General features: G+C 42.6%; 1 protein-coding gene across 6 annotated transcripts in view; it reads left to right on the top strand.

Annotated features, from left to right (window-relative positions):
- Positions 1-27325, top strand: part of DLGAP1 (DLG associated protein 1) — an 858632-nt gene that overhangs the window by 472872 nt on the left and 358435 nt on the right. The gene's annotated exons all lie outside the window — the stretch shown is intronic.

The following is a 27325-nucleotide window of genomic DNA, read 5'->3' as shown; positions in this document are numbered from 1 at the left end:
AAAAAAAAAAAAAGCTCTATACAGTAAGTCCCCTACATGCGAACTTTCAAAGATGCGAATGTGCATACCAGCCCCTGTATGCCAGCTGTTATACTGTACTACTGTACTTTTCAAGGTACTGTAAGATTTAAAATGTTTTCTTTATTTTTTGGTGTTTGTTTTTTATGTACGTATTATTTGTGTGAAAAGTATTATAAACCTATTACAGTACAGTAGTACTACATAGCCGACTGTGTTAGTTGGGTACCTAGGCTAAATTTGTTGGACTTAACAAGTGAATTGGACTTACAATCACACTCTTGGAATGGAACTCGTTCATATGTAGGGGAGTTATTGTACAGAAAAGGGAAATAGTGTCTACTGATGGCCTTCTATATGCCCAGTGAGTAAGTATTCCTTCTTAGAGCCATTACAGTAACTCTTTTCGGTATTTTTATTCCATTTTCAAAGATTAAGAATATCTGAGGCTTCGCAAGGTCAAGTCCCTTGGGCAAAGGTGCACAGCTCTCAGGAACGAGCAGGGTTGGGATTCAGAACTGTGCTTTGGACTCCTCGATGGGAGCCTCATGCCCTTTCTAAAAGGACCCCCTCGCTTCAGGCAGACCGATCTATCTAGTGCTCCATGGACACTTTCTCTTTGCTGTTATCCAATTTTATCCCCTCTGCACGGCCCCACTTAGGACCTGCCCTGGCTGCACCTCCATCTATCTGTCCCTTCCCCGAGATGCTTTACTTGGCATTAAATCATAACACAGATAGCACGAGGGGTTTTTGCACTACTGTCTGGTTTAACTCTTAATTCTGAAAATTTCACTCTATGTATAATTTTATGTCACCAATAGGTCTGAAAGTTTTCAGAAGGCAGAGACTACCCATTCTCTATCACGCCTAGCATTCTATCAATGGATCCATCTACACCCATATGTAGTAGATATCCCTAGATATTTTAATAGAAATACGGTCGACATACAATATTATGTTAGTGTCAGGTGTACTACATAGTGATTTGATATTTGCATACATTATGAAATGATCACCGCAATCAGTCAAGGAACCACCTGCCCCCATACTAAGTTATTATATTGATAGTATTACTGACCATACATTCCATATGCTGTATATTACATCCCTGTGGCTTAATGATCTGAGGTTTGTACCTCTTAATCCCCTTTACCTATTTTGCCCTCCTCCCACATCCCCTCTGGCAATCACCTGTTGTTCTCTGTCTCTATGAGTCTGTTTTCATTTTGTTTTGTTTTTTAGATTCCACGTATAAGTGAGATCATACAGTGCTCATCTTTCTCTGTCTGACTTATTTCATCTAGTGTACTCTCCTCTAGATCCATCCATGTCATTGCAAATGGCAAGATTTCATTTTTGAAATGGCTGAGTCGTATTCCATTTCATGTATATATATAACGTACACACATACACATATATAAGCCACAGCTTCTTGGTCCATTCATCTATAGATGGAAACTTAGGCTGCTTCCACATCTTGGCTATTGTAAAGAATGCGGGGGCTTCCCTGGTGGCGCAGTGGTTGAGAATCCGCCTGCCGATGCAGGAGACACGGGTTCGTGCCCTGGTCCGGGAAGATCCCACATGCCACGGAGCAACTAAGCCCGTGAGCCATGGCCGCTGAGCCTGTGCGTCTGGAGCCTGTGCTCCGCAACGGGAGAGGCCACAGCAGTGAGAGGCCCGCATACAGCAAAAAAAAAAAAAAAAAAGAATGCGGTGTATATCTTTTCGAATTAGTGCTTTTGTTTTCTTGGGGTAAATACCCAGATGTGGAATTGCTGGATCACACGGCAGTTCTATTTTTAGTTTTTTGAGGAACCTCCATACTGCTTTTCCCAGTGGCTACACCAATTTACAGTCTTTTCAAAACAGATGGTATTTTCCTGCACAACATTCCAAAGCAGTCTCCCATAGACACTCTGGTATGAAGGCAACAGCTTGCTGGGTCCCGGGTCAGTCAGGGTCTTTAAAAGTAGTCAAGTGGGCTCTTAAACACTTAACTTATTGATCTGATCTTTGAGTTGCCCCAGGCCATGCCTGAGGGTAGATACACCTGGACATTTAAACATGTATTGAATGAATGAGTCAGTGAAGACTCATTCATTCAATACATGTTTAAAGAGGCCTCCTCTTTCCACAAGCCTCCTGGCTTGTTTACTGTGTATAGGCCTTGAAAGCATTCTGTTCAGGCCCAACACCCTTAGGGAAATTCACACAACTGCAATCTCCTCTTACAGTGTCATGTGTATGGTCACTAATCAAAATGAAGAAACTGTAATGGAAGTGCCTGTACTTTGTCAATTTTTTTTTTTTTTTTTTTTACAGTAAATGGAGTTTTGTTTTTAGTGACTAAGCAGTCACTAAATAAAAGTAACAGCAGATCCTTGCAGAGACTGTCTTTCCACAGGACTGCTCCCTGCCTGAGGCAACTCAAAGATCAGATCGATAAGTTAGTGTTTAAGAGCTCACTTGACTACTTTTAAAGACCCTGACTGACCCAGGACTCAGCAAGCTGTTGTCCTCATACCAGAGTGTCTATGGGAGACTGTTTGGGAATACTGTGCAGGAAGATACCATCTCTTTTGAAAACACTATCAATTCGATGCGTCTGCCAGCTTTTCTATACAACTGTGGCCACTGGGAGACATTGTACCAGGTCCTGTCCTTTTAGCCTGAGCCCCTCCCCATGTCCCTCAATTCTGATCTGAACAGATCAGGTCCCAAACCAGTAAGGGTGTGAGAGGGAGAGTTCACACCAAGAGGGGAGTGGACACAAGGCGAGCAGGCTGTGATCAAGGCCGGTGGCCAATGACCAGGAGGCCCAGGCTTTCAGAAAGAGCACAAGCAGCCAGAAGAAGCAGGCCCCTACCCAGGGCTGTGCTTCTCTGCTCCCGGGTTCAAACCCAGAGAGGAAGGAAGACTGGGTGGATCAATTCTGGAGAATGAGTTGAAACTCTGAATCAGTCAAACTTGATTTCCAAATCGACTGTGAAATTCCCCAAAAAGTTATGAAAAAGACTCCTTCAACTTCTTAGCAGAAATGGGGTCTTGAGAACAAATGGAGTTCAGATATGGAACAACAGAGAAGACTCCATTTCTGCCACTTGGATTGTGACTAGAGATTCTGACCCCAGTGCATGTATTTGGTCATTATTTCATTCATGTCCATTTGCCTCACTGGACTGGAAGCTACAAGAAGGCAGAGGCCATCTGTATTTTCCTCTCATTTTATCCTCAACTCCAAGTTCAGTGAGTGCCCTATTGAGTAGCAAGAGGCAGAGGTGTCAAGTAGGAAGAGTCCAGCCTCTGCAGCTGGAGACCCGAGTCCTACAACATCAGTTGCATAAGTGAACGAACCCCTCAGCGATCCACCACCTTGAACGCAGCCCAACTCCCAAGGTCAAATGTCTTCCCGTTCACCATCTGTAAGTTGCAGAGCCCACTTGGACAGCAAGCTGAACCCCTAACCCCTCCCCATCTGCCCTTCAGATGTCCCTCCAGTAGGAACCAGGCTGAACCCAGCTTGCCCGACCTGGCTTCCACACAGCACAGGTGTGTGTTCTCAAAACTGAATCTTAGGGCTTCCCTGGTGGCGCAGTGGATGAGAGTCCGCCTGCCAATGCAGGGGACGCGGGTTCGTGCCCCGGTCCGGGAAGATCCCACATGCCGCGGAGCGGCTGGGCCCGTGAGCCATGGCCGCTGAGCCTGCGCGTCCGGAGCCTGTGCTCCGCAACGGGAGAGGCCACAATAGTGAGAGAACAACAACAACAACAAAAAAAAACCTGAATCTTATTTTTCTAATGACCTAGACAGCAACTGGCTTAAGTGTTTCCTATTTCTGGCCGGATAGTGCCTAGCATCAGGTGGTCAAGTGCGTATGGAATGACAGTTCAGGGAAAGGAGAAGCCAATTCTAAGGGGACTGGTCCTTTCATGTTTCAGTCATGCCTCTGATTCAGCTGTCATCTGCGAGATGCTCTGGAGCAGCGATGAAACCAGTCTCCTGCAAAGGTGGCTCCATTTCCCCGCTGCCTTTGTCACATCCTGTATGTTGACCTCATGGTCAGCCACGCCCCTTGAGGCCCTCAGGGTTCCCAGGAAGTGGAGACGCGCCTCCTGCTGGTGAGCAGGCCCTGAGCTCTTCCCGAGGGCTCGTGTGCACGCTCCATCTTAGAGGCTGACTCCACAGCTTCCTTCTGGCACAAACCTTGTGGCAGAGGTGGGGCAGAGTTGGGGGGGTATGGTTCCTGTCTGCCACTGAGCTTCAGAAGATGCCCACGAGGCACTTTTTGCTGTTAGTGGCTAGATCTCCAGAGGGGAAAAAAGTGCCCAGGAGGATTTTTGGACCCCATACTCTGTGGGAGACCGGATGTCAGGACATCTTTGGTTTGGGCTGTACCCGTTCACGCATCTACCCACCGCAAGCTGCTGTGACAACCCCCGTCTGCCCCGTGCCCTTCAAGTGGCCCTTCCCAAATGGCCAGAGCTCTTTAGAGCCCCCCATGTGGGCAAGTTGGGCAGGAGCGTTATTGGGCCGTTTAAGTACATTCCGGACACTCTGACATGGCCTTTCTACTTCCGTGACCGGGCCTGTGGTGGCCAGCATCTGCCGCAGCAGTCCTCGTCACAGGAGAGGTGCAGGTCAGGGATCAGTCCAAGCAGCAGGGTGGGAGGGAACATGCAGAGACCCAGAGATCGGCCGTTCTCCTGAGGGCACGCAGCCTGGAGGCCGGCAGACGAACCCACCTTCCCATTGCTGGACGAGGAGATGCATCAATCAACGCCAAGATGATGCAGACAGCAAAATGTGACCCCAGTGCCTCCCTGGACGCTCTATTTGCAAAAAGCCGTCTTCTTTAAGTGGGATTAATCATTGCCATAATTACTTTGTCTTTTGAAAAATAATCGTCTGTCCAAAAGTAACACTGAGCTGCTATTGAGATTTGTGGAAAGGAGCACGTTGAAAGGGATGCACCTTTACATTGTTTTGGCCGAGACCAGTGACCGCTTCCTCCAGTCCTGCCAGGCGGGCTGTGTTAGAATTACCTTGGGCATAATGAATTAATTACAAGCACAGACTTCCAGGCCCTACCTTGTCTTATTGAGTCAGAGGGGATCGGGGCCCAGGAATCTAGATTTTAACAAGCATCCCAATTCATTCGGAATCATATCCAGATCTGAAAACCACTACCTGGCCATTGTCTGGCTCTGCACCTCACCTCCAGTCCCCGAGGAAGGCAGGTGCCCAGAGAGGAAGCCAACAACATCTCGTTCCCAGACCCAAAGTCGGGGGCCAGGGCAGGACTGCATGAAGGGCTCCTTCTCCGAGTCCCATCAGCCTAAAGGGCCAGAGCCAAAGTCAGTGGAAAGACCACTTTGGCCTATTTCGACGCCAGCTAGCAAACCCAAAGCTTGCATCTCACCTCTCCATGCAGGGGAAGCCGAGAACCACCACGTAGATGCCAGCCAGCCAGAGGCTGAAGGGAGGTGACAGCATGTTTGCCAACAAGCCAGGCCTTGGCGGAGCAGGCAGGGGGAGTGGGGAGCACTTAGCGGGGCTGCCTCACCTTCAGCAAGGCACAGCCTCTGCGCCCAGAATGAGGCTGTGTCCTTCGGGCCTTCTTAGGGGAGAGAAGGGGCGGGCAGTAGAGAAAACGGCGGAGGCAGTACTTAGGCCCTGCTCAGAAGCTACCTTAGGGCCATTTTAGACCAGCTTTCACGTAACCATGCCAACAAGGTAGACAACTCCCAAACCCACAAAAGGGATGCATCTGTTTCAGGATGTTTCAAGGGCCAATGGGTTGTTACTGCTCTTCCTCAATCCTGGTGCTGTGTGGTTTCCCACAGGTGCTTGGATAAATGTCCAAGAGCTCCCTGGACTGTTATAACCCCACCTTTCAGTGTCACTGGACAACGGTGTCATTGTCACCTCATCACGCCTACCCTCATGGTTCTGCCTCTTAGGGGTTGGTGGAAAGAGGAGGTAGTGGGCACAGAGGGATCCCCGCTGAGTCCCAGGGACCCAAATCTGACGTCACCACCAAGAGTCCCAGGCCAGAGCATCTGGGGGAGGGACCATGTGGGCACCCCATCAGGCCGGGGTCCTTCTAATGAAGGAGGGGCTCAGAGCCGCACAGACTCAGGGGCAGCCTACACGGGCTCTGCGCTTCTGTCTCCCACTCAAGATGTTAAATGCTAAAAATGAACTAATGCGGACTTCTAAAACAGACTGCTCCCAAAACCGCCTCGAGAAATAGGAGTGATGATTTCATTAGGAAAGTATGTAGAAATGCAAACCGCCTGGGAAAATATTTGCTGCGTATTTGATAGTAGTGGGCTCAGCCCAATGCCAGGCACAGTAACTACTTGATAATTTGTAGCTGTTATTGTTGTCATTGAAATAGAGCTTCCTACAAGTTGATACAAAATCAGAAAGTGCTCACAGCAGACAGGTCACAAAAGATGAGGTTTATATGGCCCACAAAGCGTATAAAATATCCTCCTCATTAAAAATCAAATAGTAACTTAATAAAAGAACTTTTCCCCACACATTGAATTGACAAAATTTGCTTTTCTAGTTGTTATATTTTAAGATAATACCCAGTTCACTGCAGCCCGACACTCGTAACCTTTCCATAGAGTGACCTGCCAGTTCATCTTATGAGATTACAAACTCTAGAAATGTTCGTATATACTTTGGTGCAATTAGTCCATGTGTGGAGAATTCATTCTAAGAAAAAGAACATGCACAAATATTTATCTACAGAATGTTCCTTACACTGTTGTTTATTAAAGCAAAACATGTTACGAATTATCTAAATATTTAACAATAGAGGTTGACGAAAAATATCACCGTACAATATAAAGATATTCAGACATATGTATGATGTTTCAGACCACCTTTCTGTCATCATGCAAAGATGGTCAGGATAGCCAATATTGGGAAAGGGAACTTACAAAACCTGAATGAAAGTATAGAAAAATATAATGCAGGCTAACTATGATTGCCTATGCATGGTGGAATTATAAATTTTTTATTGTTTGGTTCTGCTTCACAGCTTTTTCTAGTTTTTCTGTAGTGTATAAAAATTGCTTCTATATAAAGAAAAGCAATAAACAATTTTGACTTTTAAGACTTCAGGACATAGTCCCAGACTTAAACACATGTCTGAACTGGGATCCCTCTTTCATCTTGCTGATATTTATAGAGAACTTATATATGCCAGACTCTGCTGGTGCTGGAAAGAAAAGCATACATGTTAGCTGTTATTGGCTTAGTACTTGTTTTACTATTAGGACGATTATTAGTATTGATACTAGCATCCATATCAGTATTGGCATTATTAAGGGAGTGAGTATAGATGAGAAAACAGGTCATTGCAGGATAGTATATTCAAGCACAGGGAGATATAGGAGGGGTCGCTAACCCAGACTTTAGGTGCCAGAGAAGGGAGGGCTTCCTGGAGGAAGGGGTAAGTTTAAGTCAAGAGGGCTGCTAAGGAAAAGGAAGGGGACGTGTTGCTGGCAGAAGGAAGAGCACAGGCAGAGAATTCACTAAGAGAGCCATGGTGCAAAGAACCCAGGTCCTTACCCACAGCTGTACACCCCCCTTTGCAGAAAACTTTGTCAAACACACTAAGGGACCTTTGTTCTGAGGAGACGATAAAAATCCACAGGACAGAATTTAAAGTTCAGCAGAGAGAAATAAATTTAGTCTATATTACTCCTTCTTCTGTTAAAATACACATATCATAAGCATAGAAAATGTTTAGGTGGATTCATCTGCCCCCAAGGAGCAATCAATGGACTCATTTCTCAGCACACACCAGAGCCTAGGCAGGTCCGGAGGTGGCCTCCAAGTGACAGGCAGCAGGGTCCCTTATGGCCTCTGAATGTCATCATTGGACTAGATGCGGTTAGGAGAGCACTTCCCAGTGTTGCCATGAGCGTTTGCATAAAGGCAGAAAACCACGAGTGTAGCTTCGACTTCGATGAACCACACACCTCAGCCCCGCAGGGTCTCCTCTCTTCTGACACAGACACAGTGACCCAAAGCCATCACTGGAACGGTCATAACAGTGGGATTTGCTTTGCCAGCTTATTCAAGTTCACTTGCAAATCCACGGGCAGAATATGCTTCAGATTTCAAAGTCTTGGCTTAGGGAGTGATTAGATTAGGTAAGCAACCTTACTTTACTCTTAAGTTCCTTCCATTTAAAAATGAAAAAACTGAAAACAGAGCTACCATATGATCCTACAATCCCACTCCTGGACATATATCTAGAGAGAACCATAATTTGAAAAGATACATGCACCACAATGGTCATTGCAGCACTATTTACAATAGCCAAGACATAGAAGCAAACTAAATGTCCATCAACAGAGGATTGGATAAAGAAAATGTGGTACATATATACAAGGGACTACTACTCAGCCATAAAAAAAGAATGAAATAATGCCATTTGCAGCAACATGGGTGGAACTAGCGATTATCATACTAAGTGAAGTCAGAGAAAAACAAATATCATGATATTGCTTATATGTGGAATCTAAAAAAAATGATACAAATGAACTTATTTACAAAACAGACATAGACCCACAGACATAGAAAACAAACTTATGGTTACCAAATGGGAAAGGGGGGGGATAAATTAGGAGTTTGGGATTAACATATACACACTACTATATATAAAATAGATAACCAATAAGGACCTGCTATATATCACAGGGAGCTATATTCAATATTTTGTAATAACCTATAAGGGAAAAGAATCTGAAAAAGAATAGATATGTCTAACTGAATCACTTTGCTGTACATCTGAAACTAACACTGAAAATCAACTAGACTTCAATAAAAAATAACAGTGAACCGCTAAAAAGATTCCTTATGTAATTATCACATTAATATTTATCTCAAAAATAGAATACATGTTAACATACAAAATGTGTTAATAAAATTAAATAGTCATAACAAAATTTTTTTTAATTTTAAATGAAATCATCCAAAAGAACAAGAAAAGAAAATTGTACGTGGAAATCGTAAGGCATAGATGGAGAAGAGTGGTTGGGTGAGGGCCCACACTGTGGCACCAGACTCTTGTATTTGGCCCTGTTTCCAAGATTTACCAGCTTTCTTACCTTGAACAAATTATTTAACTTTTTCGTGGCTCTATTTCTTCATCTGAAAGTGGGGGGATCATTGCACCTACTCCACAGTATTGTCGTCAAGGTTCCATAAGCTAATGTATCTGAAGGACTTGGAACCATTCCTGGCACATAGTAAGGTCCATATACAAGCCAACTATTATCATCATCATTATGAAGTATTATTCATGTATCCCTTTACTTCTCTATTCATTTTTGTTGAAAACAATAAATTAGAGCACTTAATTCCAACCTCCTTTCCTGCCTCTTTAAGACTATTTTTAAGGAGCACAGTGGACTCTGAGCATCTGACTGATGTGAGAAATAGGCCTCTGTGTTCAAATGCTCCTCCAAGAAGAAATGCTCAACAACGTAACTGCCCAGGGAGTTGTCAAAAGGTCTCATTCCAAAAACTGGATGCCTGTCTTCTTAACAATGAAAAACTGTATTACATCCTTATCGTCAGATAAGCTCAAAAAGCCTCTTGGGAGCCAGTTGCTCTGCTGTACACAAACACAAATAGAAGACGGTACGGATGGACGCCATGAAGAAGCAGGGAAAATAGGGACGTAGATGGGGTGGGAGGGAGAGGAGGTCCAAACACTTCACCCAGAGGACCGTGAGCTGCTTAGTGAGGATGTAGAGAAGCCACCAGTGGCAGGGGTGGGTGGGGGGAGGCCATGTAGGAAGGGAAAATCCCTAAGCAGGTCTGTCTCCAAGGTCGTCTTCTGTATGTAACTGGTTTGCAAGTCAGATCATCTCAGCTTTGTGAAAAATATCCTAATGGGGAGGAACTTTTTTACTGGTGGACAAGTACAAACCTAAATGATTCTAACATTTTTTACATGAATTCATACTGCTTAATGACCTAATGTACCATGTACCTGTTACAATTTGCCTTCCTTAACAAATTCACCGGCTGGTATCCCATCAGTTTACTCCAGTGGACTTCATATTAAAAGACAATGAATGTAAAAGAACAATTCAATTTTGCCTTCCTTATCCCACTAGTAGAAATGGTTTTTCCAGCATCAAAATGCTAAATCATATGGATAGCTGAAGGCCTAAAATTTAAAACTTCTCTGATGATGTAATAAACATTTATTTAGGCTAAGAAAATTGCAACTGGCTGCTTTGTTCCTATGTCACAATGGCACACTTATGATTCTTACACTGATGTAACAGCCATTTATCATACTTAATGGGGTACATCATTCATTCAAATATTTATTTTTCTAGGCACTGATGCTGATAAGTATAATTATATATGCTCATCTGAATCTGGAATGTACCATAATTTAGAGTTCTTTCAATCTTTCAATAAAGGCATTTATACAAGAATAATATGCCCTTCAATCAGGCCACTGGTTTTCCCCAAAATTTTACAATGTAAATACACTGTTACTCATCCACTCTCGCCCCCTGCTTTTAGCATCTATTAATTATTCTTGCCTAAATCAGTTATTAACCAGCCTATGTGATCTTCTAACGATAGAATCATCATCATTTCTAGATTCATTAGCTGATATTCTACTGTAAAAAAAAAAGAGCTCTCATTTATTTAGCATGGACTGTATTATTTTATTATTATTATTACTGTATTATTTTATTTAATTCTATGTATTTTGCTGCTCAAATTTTTCTGCCCCAGATTTGGTCGGAGGGAGTACCTTCAAGCAAACTCCTATGACATTTGATATTTCCCAATGTTTCTTGAGCTTTTCCTTACTTTATGACATAAACAAGAAGTTCCAGGATCATCTCATATTTTCCCAGCCCCAGTATTGGATATCACAGAGAAGCCATTTCCCCAAGGAGCCCTGATTCCTTTTAGTCAAGAATGGTAGTTAGGGGCTTCCCTGGTGGCACAGTGGTTGAGAGTCCGCCTGCCGATGCAGGGGACACGGGTTCGTGCCCCGGTCCGGGAAGATCCCACATGCCGCAGAACGGCTGGGCCCGTGAGCCATGGCTGCTGAGCCTGTGTGTCCGGAGCCTGTGCTCCACAACGGGAGAGGCCACAACAGTGAGAGGCCCGCGTACCGCAAAAAAAAAAAAAAAAAAAAAAAAAAAAAAAAAAGAATGTTAGAATGTTAGTTAGAACCCAAGACGTGGGTGCTGGAGGTACTCGTGGCTACAGTAGTGTCATTGCTTCCAAGTCCTCTCAGTAGAACTAGGAAACGTGTGTGTGTGTGTGTGTATGCACACGCATGCACGCACACACACACACACACACACCTCTATCCACATCTATTAGAAACCATTCGCTTAGACCAGTGGTTCTCCACCAGGGAGGTTTTGCCCCCGAGGGACATTTGGCAATGTCTGCAGACAATTCTGGCTGTCAGAGCTGGGGCGGGGGTGGGGGGGGGTACTACTCCCATCTACTAAGCAGAAGCCACAGTTACTGCTAAATATCCAACAAAGCACAGGACAGCCCCTCACAACGAAGAATTATCTGACCCAAAATGTCAGTGGTGCTGAAGTTGAGAAACCCTGCTTCACACTGTTATCTTGGATTTCAATTCAGCAACAGTGTTGGCTCTTGAATTTCCTGTGACAGTGAAGAACACGGCCACCTCCAGCCACAGCATGCTTACTTACGTGATCAATCCTCAAATACACAGAAAGTATCCTTCCAAATTGCTGTCCCATCTCTCTGCAGAGAAACAAACCTACGTACTGAAACAGTATTTGTCTAGGTGGGACTTCTTTTGTTTTAGTTTTGGGGTTTTTTTTTTTTTTTTTTTTTTTCTTTTTTGGTCTTTAGCCTAAAGATAGTCAAAGTACTGTATTCACAAGTTACTTGGGTTGTTTTTTTTTCCTGAATCTAATTAATGCAGGAGAACAATCTGAGCTTTATTGCTTTGCTCTTCTCTATACTTGTAGCTCTGAAAATAAACTGTATTTTACTTAAATCCATATGTCCTGGAGTATGAAAGTCTTTAAATGTATGAGCCCTATTGGCCTGTGTGATTTTCTGGCTAAATTTCATATACCAAAAGAGGTTATTTTCACAATATTGTTTTTTCCTTACACGTTAGTCTTAAAAGAGCAGGTTAAAATTTGAGTTATGACAACTCCGGGAATGCCAGGGCTGTAACAGGAGGGGCCAGGGCCTGGAAGCGACTTGCTCAGGGTTAAAAACACTGCTCAGCCTTCACATCTAAGTTAGAGATAGATGGGCACTTCTCAGCATAGACACACTACTGTTAGGGGTACTAACAGAGGTAGTGCAAACTAAAATTTCTGCATGTGAAGATGACACATCCTTTGGAATCTTTAAAGTGAAAGAAAAAAAAACATCCCACGAATCTGTTACTAAATGGAAATACAACAAAAACAGGTTTATGTAAGGTAAACGCTGCCAGACCACTTTACTCAGGGGTGATGTGTTTTGAACTCCCATTTACAACTCAACAGCAGATTTTAGATGATATCGTAGAGTATAATCAAAAGGTAGCAAAACAAACAGAAGAAAAAAACCAGTAACAAGATGTCTTTATTTCCAAATCTAGATCTCTCAATAGAGCACTCTTCTGAGCTCCAGAACCTTGAATGTAACTCTCTGCTGGGCATTACCTCCTCCTAGGGCCCACAGTCACCTACCCTCATCAAGTCCAAAGTAGATTTTATTACAGTTAACTCCAATTACTGGTGAACTGTTGGGTTTTTTTTTTTGGCGGTACGCGGGCCTCTCACTGTTGTGGCCTCTCCCGTTGCGGAGCACAGGCTCAGGACGCGCAGGCCCAGCGGCCATGGCTCACGGGCCCAGCCGCTCCACGGCATGTGGGATCCTCCCGGACCGGGGCACGAACCCGTGTCCCCTGCATCGGCAGGCGGATTCTCAACCACTGTGCCACCAGGGAAGCCCTGGTGAACTGTTTTGATGCTGACCAGTGAACTGGAATTGTTCATCCCCATAGTAGGGCTCAGAAACTAGGGAAGGAGGTAGTTGCCTCTGAGCTATTTAATTTACCAGCTGTACATCCTTATGACGTAAGAAAGGCATACTTGAGCTGTTCTCTTTATTCTGACATTGACATATTACTTTACACTTTACAACGTGGTTTGGCAAACATTTTTATTTGATTGTCTCGACAATCCTCTCCTACTAACCCCCTGCCTTTTTTTTAAGAAAAAAAATTCAACTTTAATAACATTCTCAAATGCACACTCATAGAAATTGATAGACCCAAGCTTCAAACCTGTATCTTCTGACTCTAAACTCGTGCCTTCTCAATTGTGGAGGAATTGCAGACACTAAGTTTCTCTCGTGGTGATGTTTCCACTGTGCACAGAGAAACAATGTGTGCACACACCTCCAAATTTTTTTCTTCCTCAAACTCTTGCGTTACACTGAAGTAGTCTTCCCATTATATAATTGGGAAGACTGTGTCTCAGAGTACTGAATGATCTTGCCCAATATTACCCAGATTGGAAATGGCAAAGCTAGAACAAGACAGCAGATATCAGAGTTCCTAGTTTAATTTTCTTTCTTTACATTTGTGGATCATAAAAGAATGCTTCCCTGAAAATGCTTTCTACTCCTGTTGAGCTATAGAATCAATCCAAATTGCATCAGTATGTTAGGAAATTAAATAATCCCTTTTACCACGTAGTGACTATAAGTGTAGCAGGACTACAGTTTTATAAACTTACAAGTTGAATTTTTAATGGTTAAGGCTGTGGTTGCCGGGCAAAAAATTAACAATCCTTTCTAGCAGTTATCAGCACTGAAAGTTTCATTTTCGCCAGAGGAATGTAGAAAACTGGCACAAAATTACTCATATGAGTCAGAATGTAGCATTCACCATTCAGGAAAACTCTTGGGAAGGGGAAGCAATTGACAAGAAGCGATCTCATCCTTGAAAGAGGGCATGACTATTGATTGCTATCTGGTCAACAAGACCTTCTACATCAGTAGACACTGCTTTGTGGATACTTTGACATGTCTCCTTGGGTGGGGTGGAGAGAGCCATGGTCTAAATGGAAGTCCAATACAACACAACCCATTATAACACAACACAAACATTCATTTCATAGCTATCAAGGAAAAGTTGAAGGGTGAGGTATGTGGCAGTAGGCAACACTCAGTATACCCTGGGAAAGAAATGGTGCCTAAATTGGTCACACCAGGTGGTGGCAGAAGGAAGGTAGAAACTTGAAACTGTGGCACAAAAATCAGAAATACAGATCAATGGAACAGGTTAGAAAGCCCAGAGATAAACCCACACACCTATGGTCAACTAATCCACAACAAAGGAGGCAAGGATATACAACGGAGGAGAGACAGTCTCTTCAATAAGTGGTGCTGGGAAAACTGGACAGCTACATGTAAAAGAATGAAATTAGAACATTCCCTAACACCATACACAAAAATAAACTCAAAATGGATTAAAGACCTAAATGTAGGGCCAGATACTATCAAACTCTTAGAGGAAAACATAGGCAGAACACTCTGTGACATAAATCACAGCAAGATCTTTTGACCCACCTCCTAGAGTAATGAAAATAAAAATTAAAAACAAATGGGACATAATTAAACCCAAAAGCTTTTGCACAGCAAAGGAAACCATAAACAAAACAAAAAGACAACCTACAGAATGGGAGAAAATATTTGCAAACAAAGCAACTGACAAGGGATTAATCTCCAAAATATACAAACAGCTGGTGCAGATCAATAACAAAAAAACCCAAACAACCCAATCAAAAAATGGGTGGAAGATCTAAATAGACGTTTCTCCAAAGAAGACATACAGATGGCCAAAAAGCACATGAAAAGATGCTCAACATCACTGATCATTAGAGAAATGCAAAGCAAAACTACAGTGAGGTATCACCTCACACCTGTCAGAATGGCCATCATCAAAAACTCTGCAAACAATAAATGCTGGAGAGGGTGTGGAGAAAAGGGTTACCCTCCTACACTGTTGGTGGGAATGTAAATTGGTGCAGCCACTATGGAGAACAGTATGGAGGTTCTTTAAGAAACTAAAAATAGAGCTACCATATGATCCAGCAATCCCACTCCTGGGCATATATCCAGAGAAAACCATAATTCAGAAAGATACATGCACCCCAATGTTCACTGCCGCACTATTTACAATAGCCAGGACATGGAAGCAACCAAAATGGAATGGATGAAGGACAGAGGAATGGATAAAGATGTGGTACATATACACAATGGACTATTACTCAGCCATAAAAAAAGAATGAAATAATGCCATTTGCAGCAACATGGATGGACCTAGAGATTATCATACTGAGTGAAGTAAGTCAGGCAGAGAAGGACAACTATCATAGGATATCACTTATACATGGAATCTAAAAAGATGGTACAAATGGACTTATTTACAAAACAAAAATAGAGTTAAAGATGTAGAAAACAATCTTATGGTTACCAGGGGAAAAGCAGGGGAGGGATAAATTGGGAGGCTGGGATTGACATATACACACTACTATGTATAAAATAGGTAACTAATAAGGACCTACTGTGTAGCACAGGGAACTCTACTCAATACTCTGTAATGACCTATATGGAAGAAGAATCTAAAATAGTGGATATATGTGTATGAATAACTGATTCACTTTGCTGTACAGCTGAAACACAACATTGTTAAATCAACTCTACTCCAATAAAATTTTTTTGAAAAAAGAAACTTGAAAGTGATGTATTGCAATTTCAGTGAACTCAGTGGTAGCCTGGCTTAGAAGCAACCCATCAGAGCAATGGTGAGAGCAACCAGCATGACAGATCGATCCCATCCTACTAGTTCTGCCTCCGAGCATTTGTGAATTCCTTCTTACATTCAAAGTGGCTGATGTAAAGAGGAAGACTTCTTTTCTCAGGCTCGTAACATCTGCAGAAAATCATCAGGCAATGACTCTCCCCTCCCAGGCAGCTTCATCTAACCATGTGCCCACTATTTCACAGTGGGTCTCACACCAGCTCTTCCTTATTAGTGTCATTTTCTTAGTTTACTGGTTCTGAGCACAGGTTTGAAATCAGACGGGTCTTTGTTCAAAGCTGGCTTTGTCACTTACTAGCTGTGTGGCCTGAGGCAAGTGCCCTAGATTTTCTGAGCTTCTGTGTATACTTCTGGAGAATGAAAGTGATAACACTGTAGTGTTGCTGTAAGGATTAAGTGAGATAATACAGGTCAAGCACTTTATTTAGCACCGTGCCTGGCATGTCACAGTGGCTATTACAATTGTATCGCCTTATATCTAGTACATTTCAGCAGGTTCCTGTCTGATAGCATGACTCAAGAATCCCACTTCAATGAATCCATTTTTCCACTGCCTCCATATTAACTTGGTAAAGCAGTACGATAACTGTGGTACCCCTTGTGCAGAAACTATCAGTAGCTCCCCCTTATCAATCCAGTAACTTAAAAACGTAAAGTCATTCCCAGTCTAGCCTCAACCTAGCTCTCCAGCCTTAACTCCCAATTAAAGCCATTGAGAATCTCCAGTCTGCCCCTGATGCATTGTAGTGAGCTACCCTTGAACATGAAAACTCGGTAACATCAGTGGATGGTATGGAGCTCCCTTAATAACTCCCAAGGAAGCGATACAGATTTGCCAAGGGGAACCTTCAAACAAAGCTAAAGATGTGAGACGTGGGAATTGCAGGTCTTTCCCAAGTGCCTACCAAGGAGATTAAAATTACTCAAGATGCTTGTGAAACCCAGGACCAGAGAAGGGGCGAGGCTTTCACCAATCTTTCTAGTGGATCAACTCTATGTTCAGGAATCTTTGACACGGCATGTGTGTTATCTTGGCCAGACTCTCACTGGGCTGTGCATGTCTTAGATTATCCGAATGTTTCCTCCATCCCTTAGCATAGCTGGCCTGTGCTTCACTCTTGGAAACGTGTAAGAACCTGTGCTGAATGGTTGGGACTCCAAGTGCTGCCTGACACTCCTTTCCTGAGCCCTGCCTTCCTCCTCAATTCAGTTTCTCCATTTTCCTTCCATCCACCCCTTCCTTTCCAGTCCTCCACCACCAGCAGTTCAGGGCACCATCACTGCTCCTTCTATTTCAATAGACACTGGCTGGTTCTCCTCCTTCCACGTTCCCTTGCTGCCCTTGTCCCCCCGAGGAACGGAGGTCTCCTCTCTGAATGCCAGTCCCTGGAGCAACCGTAGAAATCATGCTTTCAGCAGAGAAACTGTGTGGGGAAAGACTCCAGAAACATATTTAATGGCCTAACGGGCTGCACCTCTAGTTCCTGAATCAAAGCTTCTGAGATACAGTCCCTGAATGTCATTTGATTACTTTTTCCCCCTTTAATGCCTGTGTTAGGCCGGGTGTTAGTCACTTTCCACTCTTAGAGGCTAGAGAGAGCCTGGAAAACATCTAACAGAGCATTTCTTATTTCAAAGAAACTGAGGCTCAGAGAGGTGAAGTGACTGCTTTGACGTAGATGCACTCAAAACGAGAATTATTCTGCGTGCCAATGTCTCCTGTAGCCAGCGTGTGTATTTCAAACCTTCCTCAGGAGTGCTTCATTTTCAGAGCAACAGACATGATATTTAAGCAACAACAAGAAAGCACACAGCCGGTCCAAGAGCCCGGTGGTAACAGGTAAGGCATGTTTCACAGCTCAGCTTGAAAAGAGGTGATTGAGAGGAACCAGGACAAGGCAGACGTGCCAGCAGCATCTCCATCCTTCAGAATGTTAATATCCCAGCACTTCCTTCTCTACCAGACCCTCTCCCCCTTGTCAGACACGAGAAAACCCGTAAAAGTGTTTCCTTCCTCTTTAAGGCAGCTTAAAGGTGCGGGGGAGGGGAAGCAAGCTCCTTGAACCTGATTTACTTTTTTTAACCTTCTTCCCACAATTCGTGCTACCACCACAATCCCATATCCTCAGTCTGAGGGAGAATGTATTATTTGTTCACTGTGATGTTGTTATCCGACATTTTCCCTTTCTCCCCAGGTACCGACTTTCCCATATACACAGTTTTCACAATATAAGTTTAGTGTGATTATTTACTGTAGCAGAGTATTTACTCCATATCCTTACATACATAATGCTGCTCTAAGAACCACCCAGAATATGCTCAACGACTGTCAAAGCCCAAGTCTTCTCTTACTTATGCCACCCTTTATTTAGTAGCGAATGACAGGTGAATGGGGCAGACCCTTGAGATTGGCCAGGTATATGTCTAATGACTTGACGAACGTCCACATTTATAAATACTAGTGTCGCTCATTACTCTATTATATGATGTAAAATATATTTTTGGTGACTCTTCCAGAAATGAGGACATAAAGATAACAAAATTGAGGAGAAAGATATTAGGCTCCTTGGACCGCATCCATCACTCTTAGACTGACCTCCTGTACCTTCTGGTTCTTATCCACTGGCGCAAAGGCAGGATGCTGCTGCCCCCTGTCTGCAAGCCCTTCAGCCCCGAATGCAAACCCCTGCCTCTCTAGTGGACACTGCAGCCATTCTCTGGGCAGTTCTCTACAGTGCACTTGAAACAGCGTCTATCCTCCGTCCACCTATCCTGCCCTCTCCTGCACTCCCCACTGCTGTGACCAACTAGTTCCTCCCACCCCTCTGCAAGCATCAACTCCTAGATTAGGGGGAGGCAGTGATGCCTAGTGGTTACAAACACAGACTCCAGAGCCAGCCTTTCTTCACTGGTCTCCTGGCCCCCACCGTTTACAATCTGTATTACTTGGGGGCAAATTATCCTGTTTCTTTGTGCCACACTTTCCTCCTTTGTAAAAGGGGGACGTTAATAATACCTACACCGTAGAATTCTTAACAGGATTTGATGAGTTGGAATATATAAAGAACTTACACAGGGCATCTGAAACAGATGTTTAGTCTTTTAGGGTATCCTGCTCAATAAATAAACTGTTGGCAGACAGGTTGGAAGAATAACTCCAGAGTTTCAACGTACACAGTGAGAAGTTTGGACAAGTTTTGAACCGGAAACTACCATGGTAACCTCGTCGGACCGTCCATCTCCTTACATAGGGTAGTCATATACTAACTGTATGTTTTGTATTGTTTCATTTTGTAGATGTTGGTCCAAGTTAGGAGAACGGGTAAGATTTTCAGAGTGATAAAGGAGGATGCTAGAAAGGTCAGAATTCCGGGTTTTTAAATAAAATTAATTCCCACTGCCATTTTCTTTTTCTTTTTTTTTTTTTTTCTTTTTTGGCCACGTGCACGCCTTGTGGGATCTTAGTTCCACAGCCAGGAAACGAACCTGTGCCCCTACTGTGGCAGCACAGAATCCTAACCACTGGACCACCAGGGAAGTCCCTGCCATTTTCATACCTTACTTGTTAGGAACACAGGTAGATATGGAAGAATGGTCCACAGGTCTCAGTTTCACTCATGAGGACATCACACGGTGCAAGTTCTTAGAAGTTAAAGGGAAGAGTTTCTGGGCAGCAGTTCAGTAAATGTTGTTAGTATTTACAGTAATAGGATGATGATATTCTATAGCATGTGAATGAATGTTCAAGCTCAGGACAAACTAAGTAGGGTGTAAGGATTTTCTCCCCTCAAAGTTCTATCGATTAACCCATGAGAGCTTGGGGTAGATCTGAGAGAAGAACAAGAGATGTTTCTGTTTCGTGGCCTCTCCCCATCCCCATCTGAAAACTGTTCTTATCTGAGGGCAGCAGACCCTCACTATGGAAATTATCATCTCCCAAGCATCGGTGCCGATTGGCAATGCATGTGCCAGCTTGCCCACTCTCGACAGATGTCAAGGATCCCGAACCTTCCATATGCTCCTCTGTTCTCCGGTAAGGCACAGGAGCATAAGCAGATTCGGCTGATGCAGCCGTGACCGTGGGTGTCTCTCAAGCAACGTCACTGTCCTTGGGCTATTTAGCACCAGACAAGTTTCCAGCAAGTTGGACATATTCCGTGGTGGACAGCACGGGAAGCAAGTCAAGCTCTCAGATGTTTGGCTGTAAGTCTATGTATATCTCTGGGGTTTCTAATTAGCTCACTTGAACAAGGGCGATACGGTTTGGTGCAGCATCATTTCTACAGGCTGTTGGGCATCTTGCTATAATAGAGAGCAGGGACTCTTCTGTTTTCATTGACTTTTCTTCTCACCAAAGGTCTCAGACTTATCAGAGTTCACTCTTCTTTCTAAAGGCAGCACAATGTCTTCAAAAAGGACATTCTCCTAACAGAAAGAATTGACAAATATTGCATCCAGCTGTAACTGGTATTTCAGAAGTAGCCCGTTCTGGGCTGGTCTGCTGTTTTCCTTACCTTTTCTTCCCCCTTGGGATCGTTATTTTCAAAATCAAAGGCTTAGTTGATTTTGAAACTCTCCAAGCTTACAAAAGCATTCCTAAGAACGGGTCAATCACATCTTCTGTTTGAGATTTGGTTCTAAAATGCCTTTTTCAGTTGCAACTAGCAGTTTCCATCTTTGTTTCTTTTCCTCTCCAACTTCCTTGCTTCCTTTCTAATCTTCTTGATCACCTTCTTAGGTCCTATTGGGCGCTACTTCTTCCCTGAGCTCTGGTGCAGAGTTGGCCTCTTTCTACCGGCTCTCCATGAGGTTCGCTTCCAAGGCCTCTGACTGTGGCTCACTCCATGTGCTTTAAGTATTCTCAGTTATTCTTCTACATAATTGCCATAGCTGAGCTTATTACACTCCTCTTATAATAAAACTATTAAAATTCTTTTTTAGGGAATCCCCTGGCAATCCAGCGGTTAGGGCTCCCCACTTACACTGCAGGGGGGCACGGGTTCAGTCCCTGGTCAGGGAACTAAGATCCCGAATGCCATGCAGAGCAGCAAAAAAAAAAAAAAAAAAAAAAAAAAAAAAAAAAAAATTCTCTTTTAAAATAAGCCATAGTGAACGTTGGAAGGGCTTTTAATTAAGACGGTGTTGGTAAATTGCTATGAAAGTAAAACATAAGTTTCCCAGTCCAAACTAGCTATGCATTTCCCATTTGTCATTTACTGAGTACTACTCTTTTGCTTTCTGCTTGAGGAAAAAAATGTCATCTTTATTATAAGCGTTTTAAGCTAGCAAAACATATGGCAGTGGATTAGGGAGGGAACATAATTTCAGTCACTGATTATTCATGAATAGACAAACTGAAGAGGGGAATTTAGTTTAAGGAGAAATAATGAGAACTTGAACTCTATGAGATTTTTCTTCCTTCAGTTGAGATTTTGATCTCTTGAAATTTTGGTCCAAGTCCAAAAGGGTCTGTATTTCAGTCCTGCCATAGAGGTCATTCTCTGTTCTTAAATCAGGATAGAAAACGGAAAAAGTAATTATATGCCTCTTAAGGAAAATTCAGGAATTCACTACTTTTATATACCACTTTGAACAATAAACAGAAGCTGTATTTGACAGGAATATTATTTCACCTTGTAGTTCCATAACAATTTCCCTCAAATAATTCAGGGTACCTCTTCCTGCTAATGAATCCTCCCAGAACCTTAGAGAGAAGTAGAGGCTGCAGAGCTGGAACAAACCTGACATCATCGAGTCTGGGAATTATTTTTTCTTCATATGTGAAACTTTTTGTTTCCAAACAAAAACTTACACTGGGGCCTGACAGACAAACAGACACAAGTTGCTGTTCTGGTTGAAGTAGAAGAGATAACAGTTGCCCCAACTCAGCTTCCCCCAACTCCCAACCCCTCCAAGTCAGCAAGGGGCCTTTCCAAATCCAATTCTAGCCCCACCTCAGACTGTTCTAGAATCAAAGAAACAAGGGCACAGAAAGGAGGCTCGCCTTGGCTTGGCCGGGCTCACCGGCATCCCACAGCACCACCTGTTTCTGTTTGAGCTCAACCCCTGTCCCCTCCCCGGCTTTGCATTTCTCCAGGGAGCTTATGCAATGCTGTATATTTATATTATGTGTTTATGCATTTAAATAGATATATGGATATCTATAACTGAATCACTTTATTGTACACCTGAACCTAACAACATTGTAAGTCAACTATATGCCAATTTAAAATAAAAAATTTTTTAATAGATTAAAAAATACCCCCAGTTGATTGTAAGACCCTGGAAGGAAAGACCTTGTCTGATTCCTTCATGCCACCCGACAGCCCCTCAGCATCCAGTGCCGAGCTTTATAAGAAGCAGGTACTCGGGCCCCAGTGACTGGTGTGAACTGAAGTTGCCCCCCACCCTGAAAGATGGCCCACATTAGGTAAAGCACTAGAGCTGTTAGGAGTACAAGAAATCCGATTTTGGCTTGTTGAAGTTTCAATATCCAGGTTCATATGGAACGTAATCTTTTATTTTCCGAATCAAAGTGGGCCTTAGTTGTGCATCAGAGCGTTAAGTATCAGAGATCAGGGGTTTCAAAACATCAGCAGGTATCAGAATCACCCGAAGCGCTTGTTTAAACGGCTTGATTCACTAGGCCTGGGGTCTGAGAATCTGCATCTTTAACAAGTCCCAGGTGATAAGGATGGGGCAGGTCCAGGTCCTCTTCGAGAACAAACTACCATTGACCTTACACAAAGATACTAATTCGGCATTAAGTACATTTTCGACCCCTGGCACAGGCTGAGCCTGGAGCAGCTAAGTAGACGTTATCAATTAACCTCTTCCTTGTGCAGCTGGGCTGCCAAAGAGGCAAGGGAAGTGCTATGATTCAGTAAAAGGAATCAGCATTTACTTCAATTCTGGCTAAATATTTCACAGAGGAGCAATTACTCAGCTCATTAGGAAACCATCTTAGATTGCCATGTTGTAGGGTTGAAAACGTATGTCATCTCCTTGCCGGTGATTCAGTGAGCTATCACACGCCGTGTCACCATATGCCCCACCGTGAGCAATCCTCTAGTCACTGGACATCTTGAAGGTGAGCAACTTCCCACTTATTCTGAGAGTTCGAATCCATCTACTGACAGTGTGTGGGGAATACAATTTTTCCTGATCACCATAGAAAATGAAGGGAAATTCAGAAATAATGCCATTTGCAGCAACATGGATGGACCTAGAGATTATCACACTAAGTAAGTCAGAAAGAGAAAGAAACATCAGTACCATATGATATCACTTACACGTGTAATCTAAAATATAACACAAATGAACCTATGTACGAAACAGAAACAGACTCACAGAGAACAGACTTGTGGTTGCCAAGGGGGAGGGGGTGTGAGGGAGGGAAGGGTTGGGAGTTTGGGATTAGCGAATGCAAACTATTATGTATAGGATGGATAAACAACAAGGTCCTACTGTGTAGCACAGAGAACTGTATTCAATATCCTGTGATAAATCATAATGGAAAAGAATATGAAAAATAATATATATAGGTATAACTGAATCACTTTGCTGTACAGCAGAAATTAACAACACTGTAAATCAACTATACTTCAATAAAATTTTTTTAAAATACAAAAATAAAATGAAGGGAAATTCAGTCATACTATCCTTTTTCATAAGGATCCAACTTGACCTTCTTTGCGTGATTACTACCATCATCCTCTTCACCTACCATCAGGAAAAAATTTTTCCCTAATTTGTATGAGATGATTTATGCAAAATCAATTCAGTTCCACAAACATTGAGTACTGTAAGCCAACCACTGTGCTAAGAAAAATCAGGTATGTATAAGATCCAGCCTTCATCCTAGAGGCCTGCATAGTTCACGTAAAACAAGGAACTTGGCCCAAATGGACTCAAACTAGGTGCCCAGTAAACTTATTTTGTCTTCAGAGAGAAAGCCATTTGACCTGGTAGGCATTTACCATCCAGAACTTTCTAGTAGGACTTACCTATTTGCTCTATTTGTACTCGCCTAATTAAGCCAGGGCTTTCTCAGCTCACAGCTGGAGAAATTAAACTCGGGAGGGTTTCAATGTCTTATCCTCAAGCAATTCGTGGACCAAAATCAGGATTAGAACTCTGACTCCTCCTAATTCCCAGCAAGCAATCATCCTCGCAGGTTTTGCAGAAATTCTCCCACCTCCACCCAGGCTTCTGTTAGCATTCACGGTTTTTAGACACTACTGATGACATCAGAAAGATTCCTATTCTAAGTTTCTTCAATATTTTCATATATTTAGAAAATGAGGCATCCCTTCTCAATCCTTTATTTCTATCCGGGAGAGGAGGTGAATCACTCCGTTGAGGCTGGCAATGGATCCCGCTTCATCATTGATGGCCCCCAGATGCTGCCAAGGTGGCAGGCCCTAGCAGATGGCAGTGATTTCTAATCACCAATTTTGCCTTATTCTAAGGAGTCATTTATAGAGTTTTCATTGCTCTAGAGTCCACTAAGAAGAGAGTAAAAACCTTGTCCACCTGAGGTCACTTACCCAAAGGTTGTGTTTTGTTCTAAGTTGTTATTCAATTTGAATTTTGGCCAATAGGAAACAGCAGGTTTTAATGGATGAAACTTTTGGTCTGGAACTTCTTGACTTTCTTTTTTAAAGCCAAACCCAACTCTGCGTGCCTTGTCTTAAATCACTTGCGGTGGATCATACCAACATCGAAACTGCCATCAAACGCATTACATTTTCACTTCTTTGAAAAGGAGGGTATGGAGAGAAAGCTGTCCTTCTGATAACAGATAACATCTTCCAATTACTGCCCTGGGGACTCTTTACCATTTGAATAATGACATGATAATGCACATTCTCACTGGAAAGATACTTTAATGATTCCTTAATATTAGCTAGGAATACTAGGTAATCTGTAAAAAGTTTTTAACTGTGAAAGAATAGCAAATGATTTCTTCCTGTTTTTTGGCCACCAGAAGGGCATTCTCAAGAACCTCTCATTAAACCCATCAGAAATAACGCTGGATCAAGAAAGCTGAAGTTTGTCAATATAGGCCTTGAACTTAACTTGGCTTAAAAATAGGAGGAAAAAGCATTTCTTCTAGAAAACTCAAAACCACTTGAACATACCATAGTTAGATATCTAGGCAAGAGAAAATCATGTATGGGCTATATACTTCTCATAGAGTTTTCCAGCATTCTAGGTAAATAGAAAAGTGAATATACACAGAAGGTGTCTCAGGCAGGCAGTCAAGAAGTGAACACCTTCTGTGTGCGGTACACCAAAGAGACGGAAAAAATGGAGATGTATGGTCCTTGTTGTTCAAGGAATTTACCCACGATTAACCCTGCCTATTTGGAAGAACAAAGAGAAACCTATAAAGTTTTGTAGTTCCAAGTGTTTTCTTTTTTTATTCAACCACTCTCCCAGTGAAATAGAAGTAATTATCACTAATAAAAAGAAATCAAAAGCAAGAAAAAAAGATCCATGGTCAGTAATAACAAACTAGCATCCAGGGTTCTTCCATGTCACCTCTAGACAGCTGGTCCCTTTTAAAACTCAGCCTGAGAATACAAGTTGCAGTTAATGGTCCATCAAGGTGATGTAACCCATGACATTAATTTAATATGAAAGTACAGATGAACTTATGACTAGTCAAGGACTAAACCTCAACTTCCATCCAGCCATTTGGTTTATGTGGTCTCAGGTTCTGAATGAGGAAACTTAGGTGCTAAAAACCTGGAAGCTATGATTTCAAGTCTTTCTTGCCTGCAGTCGAAAATTTCAGTCACATGCTACTAAATGGATGAACCTTGAGGACATTATACTAAGTGAAATAAGCCGGCCATAAAAGGACAAATACTGTATGATTCCACTTACAAGAGGCATCTAAAGTAGTCGAATTTATAAATAAAGAGAATAGAATGGAGGTTGGGGGGAGGGGGGTTGGGGGAAAGGGCAAGGGGGAGTTGTTGAGTTGCTATAGAGCTTCAGTGCTGCCAGGTGAAAAAGTTCTGGAGGTCTGTTTCACAACAATGTAAATATACCAAACACTACTAAACTGTGTACTTAAAAAATGTTCAAGATGGTAAATTTTATGATATGTGTATTCTATCACAATAAGAAAGTTTTAATGACATGAAAAAAAAAGAAAAGCTCATTTAGGAAAGATCTTCAGCAATTGCCTTCAGCTGTTTAAGCCAGAACTTTTACCGCTGCCCTTTGCCTTGTATGGCAAAAGGCTATCATCGCAATAAACAAGCAGCCAGGTGGTCTTGGTTATAGAATTATCAGTTACTGAGATTTTTCCAAGCAGACAGAAGTTCATTTCTAACTTAAAAGTCCATATTCTAACCAAACACCACGACCTATTTTTAGATAGTATGCTTTGCATCTACTGATTTCAGCAACTCAAGCTAGAATTTCCTCAACACACACACCTTGCCACCCGAACTATGAAGAACAAAATCAGTGAGGCACCCATGACTGTGGCTCAAGCATCGTAAAAACTAAAATATGCAGATCTTTGCCTCAGACAAAATTTATTGTTCGATTTAGGAATACGCTGTCCCTAGCATGATGCTTCAAACACGCTTTTGTAAGTTACTTTTCACAGTTTATTAAGTGTATGCTAATTAATGCAAAACTGGATGCTACATGATAACATTCTGTTTAAGCATATTTTCTCACTGAGAAATCATATTTGTGAGATAGCCTGTTTCCTCCCCTCTTACGAATGCCACATAAAAGAATAATCAGGCATAAATAGAGAATTTCTTAAAAAAAACAACATAACCTTCCATGGCAGTGGCTACCAATGGGAGCAGCACAGCAGACTCACCAAGGGAACATTCTGAAAAAACAGACGGCCAGGCCAAACCCCAGCTTTTCATGAGTGGGGGCCCAGAAATCTTTTCTCAAGAGTGCCGCTAAGGACCCTGAATCACAGCCAAAGTTAAGAGCAAAATTCGATAGGTATACACTCTTTCTGAGATGTTTAATCAATGACTTAGAAGTGCACAGCTTTCGTCCCATGTAAGTTACCCCTAAATAACACGTCAGGAGATTTTTTTATCCGTACTGCCTAATTACGTCACATTCATAACCACGCATCTATCCTGTTCCCCATGACACCCTTTGTATATTGTGTTCTCACTTTGCCCGTGAGCCAAACGAACAGGGAATTATGTCTGACTCAATGTTCAGTACAGTGTCTAGAACCTGGCACCAAGTGTTAAAAAACAGTAGGAACTACGTGTTGCTTTCATACACCCAAAATCCTTTCATGCAGGTATATCAGGTTTCAAATCTGCCCTTACAAATCACGTGGGCAGGAACATAACTTTTTCTTCTTTGCTGCAAGTAAATTAAGCTTACCTTTGAGACGCCGGCTCCAGT

The sequence above is a fragment of the Kogia breviceps genome, chromosome 15 (assembly GCF_026419965.1).
Source record: "Kogia breviceps isolate mKogBre1 chromosome 15, mKogBre1 haplotype 1, whole genome shotgun sequence".
In the NCBI taxonomy this organism is placed as follows: Eukaryota; Metazoa; Chordata; class Mammalia; order Artiodactyla; family Physeteridae; genus Kogia; species Kogia breviceps.
The sequence above is the reverse complement of the archived record's forward strand: the minus strand, read 5'-3'. Positions and strand labels throughout refer to the sequence as shown.